The following is an 8,189-nucleotide window of genomic DNA, read 5'->3' as shown; positions in this document are numbered from 1 at the left end:
GTGTGTGTGAGGCAAGGGACAAGACGGATAGAAACCTGCATTGTTATAGTTTTCTTTACAGATTCCAGGGGTGACATATTCTGTGATTTAAAAAATGTACGATATTTCACATGCATGTAATAGCACCCCACGACACTCAACTACAGTTCAAGTGGAATGACCGGTTATACCGGTTAGCACTGATCACACCCTAAAACTTTTGAGTTCTGCTCGCAGCTACTGTTTCCTCTGGGATGCAGCTACAGTTGCATCTCATATGACGGCATTGCCGTACACTAACAGTGTATGTTATTCTCATTCTCGTCTCACATAAAGTCTGGTCCACATTTTCTAATCAAGAACGGCCCACACAGACAGGAAGACAAGCCTTTTTAACCGACAACCACAGTTTGTTGGTTTTGTGGAATGTTTAGAGGAAAAGAAATATGAAATTGATATGATCATGGAATATACAGCCACAGATAGTCTCAAACAAAACTATTTCTACCATATACCTCCCATGCTTAACCTTAACTACAACTTGTTTGACTGATAAAAAGTGAACCCAATTCCTGATCGAAAATTGCCAGCCAATCAGATCATTGATTGCTGTTTGTTTTATAAAAATGCTTGCTATTTTGTGAGCAATTTCCATCAGATCTAATGAAACTACCCTCACTCTGACTTCAGGCTTTTTTCCTCACTGATATAATAAACATCATATCACTAATTGTAGTATTTGCTAACAGTTTGATAACTTTTTTCTAAATGGTGAAACTGCATTTTTAACAGATAATTCACCCAAAAGTAAACCATTGCTGCATCCCAATTCACCTACTTATACTACGCCCTAAAAGTATGCACTCTTCTTGTGAAGAAAACGTACATATTTTTGAATGTGTAGCATAGTAGGCAAGCTTTGGGACAAATACTTTGTCATACCTGCCTCTTTAACAGACAGCTGTCACTTAGTTACGGGCATCCTATCACCATTTAAACTGCCCTGTCAATCATCAGCACACATTTAATTTAATTTCCTACCGTTTCGGAGAAAAATGTAGCACGTTGATCTGCGAGTCATGGGTCCTTCTTGCGGAGACTCTCCTGATATGTTTGCAATTTGAATATAATTATGCATTTAAAAGGTAATGACCAAACGTATTATTGTAAATGGATAACATTGAATAAATATCTTTTTGTCAGGTTAGAACCCCTTGATCTAAATCTCTATAGTTAATCGTCGGACTCCCACATCCGCCATATTTGTAGGGTTTTTTAAACTCTTTTATTTATCCACGTTTGTAGTTCTAATCGAATCCTCGTCCAACTCGCAATGGGTTGTGGGCAATATCAGCCGTTAGAGTGTGCACGGATCTGCACTTCGGATTCTAACCGGAAGAAGTTAACCATCCGGTTATCTTTGGAATTCTCATTTCAACACACTACGATTTGGGACACACTAATTCTATTTTTGAATACAATTTAGAATGGATAGTATAAGAATTGGAATGCAACAATTGTCATCGTTTTATACTCACCGGCCACTTTATTAAGTACATCTGTTCAACTGCTCATAACGCAAATCACATGCAGCAACTCAATGCATTTATGCATGTAGACACAGTCAAGGCGACCTGCTGAAGTTCAAACTGAGCATCAGATCGGGGAAGAAAGGTGATTTAAGTGACTTTGAACGTGGCGTGGTTGTTGCTGGTCTGAGTGGTTGCAACCCGTTCTCACTCCCAAGGCGTCAAAATCCGAAGCATGGTCAAGTGCTTTCCGCGTCACAATAAAGTCACCCCTAGGCGTCACTATATCGATGCACTGGGTGCTCCATTCATTTCAATGAGAAACCTTTGGCGTCAGACACAGAGGCGTTGGGCATGGGAACGTTATCGTCATGATGATCATATATTGGGTTATGATTTTGCCATTAGGACATGTTGGAGTGTGATTCTCAATTTAATCAGCCAGCATAATTTTATTTACGCTATCTAGACACGTTTTAACATGTAACCCAACCTCATTCCAGCCCTAAACTTACCCATTTGTGCGGTATATAAAACACAGATATAACAGGCAGATACGACTGCATTCACAATTTATTCAAAAAGTACAAATATTCAGAGTCCAAGCGATTGATTTGTGTGAAGGAAATCCCCAAAAGCGATCAGCGTCTCCATCCGCCGAAGATCATAAACACATTAAATTTCAAATATTGCCGCCCGTTACGTCAGTTTTCATAGTGAAATGTCATTGGCTCTCGAATGTCTCGTGACCGATCGCGTCATGCTAAAGAGTCATGTGTATTATTTGAATGAGACATGAATGAGGGTGTACACGGATCATCATTTCAACGATTAAAACATTAAGATCAACTCTGTTCACATGAAGACTTGTGACTTCAGAAGCCTTGGAATGCAACATGAGTTAATACTTCTATACTGTTTTAAGTAAATTTTTGCAATAAATAGATGTGACTGTACTTGTATTTGCCTGTTACGTGTTTTATATTGTTTAGAAGTGGGTAGGTTTAGGGTAGGAGTTGGGTTAGCTGCTCCAAAATATAAAAGTAACCTTTAAATATTCATAAAATATTCATAAAATCATGCTTTTACAAATGCAAAGAATTAAATGCGTCTTGATCTGACGCATTGGGTAAACAACTGAAATGTCTTCGTTGTGACGTGGAAGGCACTTGACCATGCTTCGGATTTTGACGCCTTGGGAGTGAGAATGGGTTGGTATTTCAGAAACTGCTGATCTACTGGGATTTTCACGCACAACCGTCTCTAGGGTTTACAGAGAATGGTCTGAAAAAGAGAAAAAATCCAGTGAGTGGCAGTTCTGTGGGTGAAAATGCCTTGTTGATGTCAGAGGTCAGAGGAGAATGGCCAGACTGGTTCAGCTGATAGAAAGGCAACAGTAACTCAAATAAGCACTTGTTACAACCGAGGTCCTCAGAAGAGCATCTCTGAACGCACAACACGTGAGCTACAGCAGCAGAAGACACACCGGTGCCACTCCTGTCAGCTGAGAACAGCAAACTGAGGCTACAGTTTACACACGCTCACCAACAATAGAAGACTGGAAAACATTGCTTGATCTAATGAGTCTGGATTTCTGCTGTGACTTTCAGATGGCTGGGTCAGAATTGGGCGTAAACAGCATAATCGCATGGATCCGTCCGGCCTTGTATCAGCGGTTCAGGCTGCTGGTGGTGTAATGGTGTGTGAGATATTGGCACTCTTTGGGGCTCTAAGTACCAAATGAGCATCATTTAAACGCCACAGCCGACCTGAGTATTGTTGCTGACCATGTCCATCCCTTTATGACCAGCTTGTGATGGCTATTCCTGCAAAGCTCAAATCATCTCAAACTGGTTTCTTGTACATGACAGTGAGTTCACTAAACTCAAACGGCTACAACAGTCTCCAGATCTCAATCCAATAGAGCAGCTTTGGGATGTGCTGGAACGGGAGATTCACATCGTGGATGTGCGGCCGACAAATCTGCAGTGATGCTATCATGACAATATGGACTAAAGCCTCGGAGGAATCTCTGCCACAAAGAATTAAAGTAAATAGTGCCTTTTATGGATCTTGGAAGTGTGAATGTACTGAATGCCAATGGAGGCCTATCTGAAGCCTTTCTCAGCCATCAGCTTTCAACTCAAATATCTTCATTTGTATTCCGAAGATGAACGGAGGTCTTACGGGTGTCGAACGACATGAAGGTGAGTAATTAATGACAGAATTTTCATTTTTGGGTGAACTAACCCTTTAAGGCAGTTCTGAAGGCAAAACCGGGTCCAATCCGCTACTAGCCAGTTACTTTAGCTGAATTCGGAATCGCACACTACTCTCGAGCAGAATGGTAATATGCTATTCTGAATTCAGCCTTTGCCTACTTTTGCTCCAAAGAAGAAACAACCTGTGCATGCGTCTGAGAAAATCAAATCAAATTTGAGGAGCAGAACTAGACTGTCTAAATCACTCTTTTACATACAATGCCAGTGAAAATGCCTCAAATTGAACTGGTTTCTCACAATACATAAAAGGTGATGTCACTTTTTCTCTGGTTTCTAAAGTCATAGGATAGCTTGCCCACATTTACTGTTCTCTAAAAATGTGTAATCTCAATCTCATGTGCATTTGCGTAAATGTAAATCTGCATGTCAAGATGCATCGTGGCAGGTTTGACGGCAGTGACATCGGACGTGGCATATTGGAACGTTTGCAGCGATCCCTGCGAGAAACAAACCATGAGCCGTTGTCACTGCGCCCTTGATTACTCCAGGGTAATTGCCTCAATAATTAGTGAACTCAGGCCCTTAATTATTTTATCCAAAGTCTCTGAGCGTCCTCTTAGGATCGCTAGTATTTGGGGTAAACACTGGATCATGCAAGACTACAACCCACATAGAACAGTACAAATGTTCTTACATAATTTGCAGTTAAGGCATTGAGATTCAATGTGAAAATATATTTATGATTGCAAATTTTAGATGCAATTAAAATGAAAGTTATTTATGCATTTATTTCAAATGGATGGATTGCACACATTAAAGGTGTAGATGGTCACTTGTGCCTGAGGGAGAGCCCAACGTGTGATTGGTGCTTTACACCAGTAGCAGTCCTCAGGAATGTTATGTAAATGTTTCTGTCCATTTGAGTATGCAGATTTACTGCAGCGAACTCGCCACATATGCTTTTCCTTAGTGGCCTTTACACATCTGCATACTCGGGCGTGCATGTCTGCGCAAAATGTACACACGGGCTTACACCCAACCAGACCCATTTTAATCAGGGACGTCGGAATGGAGACGACACATGAAAATGCTCTGTTGCCATGGTGACCGGCCAGGAACGAGAGGTGTAGTGAGGGGAATATTCTGTGCGTGTGTGTGTGTGGGACAAACACACACACATGCATACATACACAATGTCAAAACACGTGTTTTAACCTGATCTGGTGACAGGTATCAGGGCAATGTATCGGTATCACCTGTTTGATGGCATACCGAAAAGAAAAAAAAGTCTGTGTGTGTTTCTCTCTCCCGGCAGGATTACCCAGAACACACTGCTGGGCTAGACTGACCCCATTCTGACTACAAACACCTCAAGAGCAGAAAGAATAACCTGAAACCTGAGAAATATTTAGTTGGTCCTCAAACAGAGAAAGAGAGAACGGAATAGTTCAATTACGTATTTTAACTTTGGAAAAATTGCATATTTCACCCCTAAGAACTTTTTTAATCTGCAAAGAATCAAATAGCCAAATCAAGAACAATATAAAATGGTTCTTGATAAAAGAGAACGGTTCTTGAGTCTGCAAAGAACCATTGAAGAACCTTTGTTTTTTTACAAGCCCAATTGTGACACCGTCTAGAGAAAGGGCAATGGAGCAGCTCCTTCCCACACACACACACTCAAACACACACGTTTACCACCGTCCACCCCCTGCTGTTCACACTGCATGACCTATTTCCTGTTTCAAACAATGGGCAGATGACCCAATCAGATGGCACTGGAAACTGTGTTTGTGAGAATGTGTGTGTGGGAAGGTTCCCCTCGACCTCAGAGACCATTAGGAATTACTCACAAACTAGAGTTGGGTGATGCCATGCATTTGTTTCCAATATCAGAATGCCACATTTACAAAAACAACCACACACACACGCGCATATTAAAGCATAAAAGTATTTGCGTCTATTTTAATTTTTTAATTCATATTTTCAAAATGTATAGCCTATTTTGAGATTCCTTAGGATCTGCATTAATCTGTAAATTGTGAAAACAATTAAATCCATACAGTTAAGAAAGTCTGATGGTTCAACAGTGGCTATGGAACAAACAAGATTGTTATTGATAATTCTATTACAAACATGGTTAATGTGTATTTAAAACACATAAATCTAATTCTTATTTGTTTCATTTATATAACAGACTGACAAATATGCACAATTTTAGGTTTATTCGTTTAAGTAAAAACTGAAATCCAAATGGATGGAAAATTAAATTAAATTCAAATACAAAGGCCTTAAATACTTTAAAAGTGTTCTTCTTTAACTCCTTCCCTGCCAACTAATTTTTTTTTTAAGTTGCCAGACACCGCCAGATCATTTTTTGATAATTTTCACAAAACTTTTATGGCCCCCAGAATATTTTGTCGTATGAATATCTGAACATGCAAATATCAAAAGAAAGAACAGAGCCTCTGCTTTTAGACTACAAACACGATTTATTCTAGCATCATGCATTCTTTTTTTTTATCAACACTTGAATGTGGGTTTCATAAAAAAGCTCACAAAAAACATTTTGAACAAAAAGCTAAGAAAATTGTGTTGTTGTTTTTTTTCAAAGACAACGAGCATAAGCAATGCTTTTACTGCTTTTTGCTTCTTCTTCGCCTGTGTTTTGAACCGGAGTCGGAGATTCAGTATTCTTTCAGATGTGTAACAGCACCCCCTACCGTATAACATAGGGTGACCAGATGTCCTCGTTTTCCGGGGACAGTCCCGGTTTTTGGTGTTCTGTCCCCGACTGGAGCTGTCCCTGGAAATGTCCCCGTTTTACAGCTCGTTCAAAACAACCCGCTTATACATCGCAAAAAAGACAATATAGGAGCAATTGTGTAGTGATTATTTTCACCAGCAGATGGCGCTGTGAGATACGCTGACTCTACTTGGTCGTGCGCGCGCCGCTACTACTTCATGAAGAACGCAGAGCGCCATTATCGTCAAATATCAAAAGAAACATCTTTATCACTTTCAAGGTAGTAACATACTAACTATTCATGTTACATTAAAGTAATACTGCTTGCATGTGCTTTATAACAGAGCCTCAACAGGGAGATTGTTTTATCCCCAAAAGTTCCGCAACGCAGCGATTACCACATCTGAACTATAAATACAAAGGCAACCTACGATTACACTTGCAACAAATAATGTGCAGAATACACATACTTAAACACATGCTTAAAATAAGCCTAAAACGCAAAATAACTAGACCAATTAAAGCTAGTAAGAGTTATTTTCAAGCACAAACATAAAACATTTGAAGTAAAAAAAAAGAAGTAATTTATATAGTAGGCCTATAAACTTAAATACAATGATAAAATGTTAAAATATTTGTTAAATCGTTTTATTTATCATATTTCTGTTGTTTTATTTTTGTAATGTGTTTTTGTTATAATATGTTATAATATTGCTTTGAACTGCTTGTTATTTACAATGGTTACTATTAACTGTTTTCATTGTTTTTATGTAGTTTTTTTGCAGGTGTGTTGAATTGCATTAAATCCATACCAAGAATCTTAATAATCAAACTAAATCACAATAATTATTAATGTCAATAATAATATAGGGAGCCCACAACTACAACAACAACATTCAAAAGTGTATTGTCCCCGTTTTTTTAATTAATAGATGATAACAAATCATCTATTAGATTTTAGTGATATTTTGACCACATAAATGTCCCCGGTTTCTATTTCAGAAATCTGGTCACAGTATAACAGTGAAAACGCGGAAAGCCAGAACGGAACGTCAGTGGCGGGGAAAGAGTTTATAATTAAAGATAATCTAACTTTAGACCCTCTAGCGGTTAAAAATCAAACTGCACGCGAAGAACATTGTTTTGGTTGTGCTTCAGCTCTGCTCCTCTGCGCGCGGTTTGTTGCGGTGGAAACACGGCTAGGCCTTCATGATTTTATCAGAGCGGATGGACACAAGTACATTTTCTTTGTTTTTACACCGTTTTGAATGATCCATGGTCAATTTTTACCGTTCGTTGTAACAACTTACATTCAGACTTCACGGTTCCAGAGTGTGTGGATATGACGTGGCACGCACGGGCGAATGATGTATTACTGCAATTTCCCGCGAAATCTGTCCCGACAGCACTAAAATATAAATCATTATTATACGCTTCTCAAAGTGTGTTTGTTTAAAGAAATGGTTTGGAACACTTTTTTGCACTCTCTCATTCATTTTTTTTAAATAATTAAAACAGTGTCGTTTTAATATTATTTTAATAATATGTGACCATCTGTACCACAAAACCAGTCATAAGGGTCAATCATGAAATTGAGATTTATGCATCATCTGAAAGCTGAATAAATAAGCTTTCCATTGATGTATGGTTTGTTAGGATACTATATTTACAACTATTTGAAAATCTAAGGGTGCAAAAAAATCTAAATATTAA

The sequence above is a fragment of the Gobio gobio genome (assembly GCF_949357685.1).
Source record: "Gobio gobio genome assembly, chromosome: 4".
Classification (NCBI taxonomy): Eukaryota; Metazoa; Chordata; class Actinopteri; order Cypriniformes; family Gobionidae; genus Gobio; species Gobio gobio.
Note: the sequence above shows the minus strand (reverse complement) of the source record.